The following is a 2,950-nucleotide window of genomic DNA, read 5'->3' as shown; positions in this document are numbered from 1 at the left end:
GTGTCATCTTCTAATTGGATGCATGCTAGCTGCCACAGCATACTTGCTATGTCACTATACTAACTGGCATGCATCTCTCCCTTAGCGACATAGCGAGAACCACATGATTTTCCACGTCACAATCTCATGCATCTCAGAAACTTTCTTGCCACATCACCATCTACCTTGGAACTCATGCCATGTCACCATCTCCTGGATCCACTGCTATGTGTCATCACTGCATTAATCCTCACCATTTCGCTATGGTAATTTTTGTGCAACTTTTTCTTGGCGATGTAGCAACAACCACATGATGAAGACATGTGTCAACATTTGGTGACCTCTGAGATTTTCCCACCACATCATTGCTTAGTCATTTTATCCACTGCCACTTGTCGCCACCCAATTCACTATTAGATCTGCAATAGGACCCACACTGCTTATTATCTCCTCACTGGACTTTAAAGTTTTTTGGCGACCTCTCTATGTCGCTAGCCAAATTTCCAATATTTCCTGGCTAGCGAAGTAGCGAGGCACTAGATTTTTGACTTTCTCGATGACCTACAACATTGTTGATGTCACCATTTTGTTATGTGTGTTTGTTTAAAAGTTTGTCTTTGACTATGTTTAATTGGCCGACCAACCACAGGCCCCACCTTGCACTTCATAGCCTCCAAATTTTGTGGGCCTTTGAAGAGACTTGCAATGTGTGTGCTTGCATATTTAAAGACACAAAAGGCTTCTTCCATGGGCAATATGGGATAATAGCCTTTTGTGCTTTTCTCCTTTGTTCTCTATGACTGCTCCCTTGGTGGTTTCTTTTACCTGTGAGGGTGGCTTTGATGGCATCCTTTTCTTAAAGTGACTCCCCTTTGTTTAGTGCAAGTTGCCTCTTTTTCAATGCGTTAGTTTCCATTCACATGGGATTGCTTTGTAGAAGAAGGCTTCTCGATGCAATTTCTCTATCGTTGAAGCTTGCCTCTTTTTCCTAGGATCTTCTACTGTAAAAACACCTTCCCTCCAGTGTGAATGCTTCCTCTACCTCAGTAGCCATCTGAATCCATTCTTCCCTCTCTAGTTCTTCAAGCCTCTGCAAGATATCTGGATCAATAAAGTGTGCCAAATTGTGTCCATCCATGATCTCAGGAATATCATCTTCTTTCCACTCTTCATTCGCCAAAATATATCACTTCTTCAAGCTTGCAGAGTAAACTCCAGCTCCACCATTTTCATTCTCAATATCCCTCTTCAACTTCCTAGCCTCCTTGGTAGCATGCACCCTAGCATCTAGAACAGCTTGAGAGATATAAGGGAGTCTCTCCTTCCCATCTTGTGGCTTGGGCATTGCAACATGAATCCTATTGAGACAACTATTGATCTTCTTTGACTTCATCTTAATTTCCACTCTCTACTCCAACAACCTCTTGCATGCCACATTTTTCACTGCAATCACCCCTTCTTCCTTCAAAGCACTCATAGAGAGTAGCACACCATCATCCTCCCACTTTTAAAAGTGTGGCTTTCCTTTCTTAACATGACAGCTCATCCTTCTTGAATGGTGCCTCCCTTGTGTCTTCAACTTTTAACTAGCAACTTCTTTCATCCAATCTCCTACCACTTCTCCTTAACTATTTACTATCACTTCTCCCTTAAATTGGCATGGAGTTCCTTTTTGTTTGACTGTGGGTTCTCTTTTGAAGAGGCATGGGCTCCTTCCTTGCTGGTGCAGCTTGCATGGATGTCACCTTCAAAGATGGCTCCCCTGCTTAAAATTTGCTCTTCTTGTTAATGCACAAGTTCTTTGCATGTTCATGGTTTACCTTTGATGCCAATTGTAGGATTCGGAAGAGATCTTCTCCCAAGCATTTGACATATCTTCAAATTTTATTCCAACCTCAAAAATTTAGACAACAATGGCGACAAATATTGAGTTGCATTTCAACTTCTTTTACCCCACTTTGGGTTTCTATGAATCTGACTAGACCTTGAATTTCTACCATATGCCATATTTTAACTTCATGCCAACTCTACCTCTAACATTGTGGGGAAATAGGATACATACTTTGATTATTTGGTGACTATTCCAACTTCCCTTTTGTCTGGTCTTTAGGGTGACTGGTAAGAAGCATAAATTGAGCGTTAAGAAAAGACAAACTCGAGAAAGTAGAATCTATTATGTGAGCTTCCTTGAAATTGGGTGGAGTTTTTTTTATAAGCATCATACATAGGGCCCAATACAGAGACTATTGTTATGAGGTCTTAGTGAAGAAGTAGATAACTAACTAGTCAAGAAATTATCCACATGCTTAAAGTACTATGCATCATTATTTGTCTTCTAGTATCTCAAAGTTTGCCATGGACCATACTAGGGTAACACATCAATTATTTTAGAACTCTCAATGATTTCAACAGAGGACACCTCTATTAGAATCAACTGTCTAGTTCTCATTAAAAAAGCATTCTCTATTTGAAGTAATATCCTTCACATTTTATCAATCTGGAGAAATTAGTTGGACCCCAAAGTGGGTCCGGCTAAAAAATATTTTTTTCTAAACACCTGAATCTTATAACAGGCCCATTCACCATGTCATATTAATTAGAAACAAGTTCGATCAATAATCTATCATAAAAAACCCATTTTAACTCTCTTTTGCAAACTGTGAATTTGGTGTCAGGAGGTCCTTTGATTAGCCTTAAAAACTAACCCAAACATCTGATATAGCTCTGAAAACTGGCACAATGACTCTTTGTTCTACACACCTTTACCTTGTCAAATCTCGTCTCATGAAAAATTCAAATTCAACAGATATTCGTTGTCAAAGTTGACCTTTCAAAACTTCCTGCAAGAAAACATGTCAGAAAACACTAAATTGGGTTTGGAATTGGCTTCAAAAAGTGGGTAAACTAACACTTGGGAAGACAAATATCGGGACATTATTTCACTTTCATGAGTAGAGTATAGATCTGTGAT

Source organism: Cupressus sempervirens, chromosome 10, assembly GCF_028749045.1.
Source record: "Cupressus sempervirens isolate cs-2001-9-10 chromosome 10, ASM2874904v1, whole genome shotgun sequence".
Lineage (NCBI taxonomy): Eukaryota > Viridiplantae > Streptophyta > Pinopsida > Cupressales > Cupressaceae > Cupressus > Cupressus sempervirens.
The sequence above is the reverse complement of the archived record's forward strand: the minus strand, read 5'-3'. Positions refer to the sequence as shown.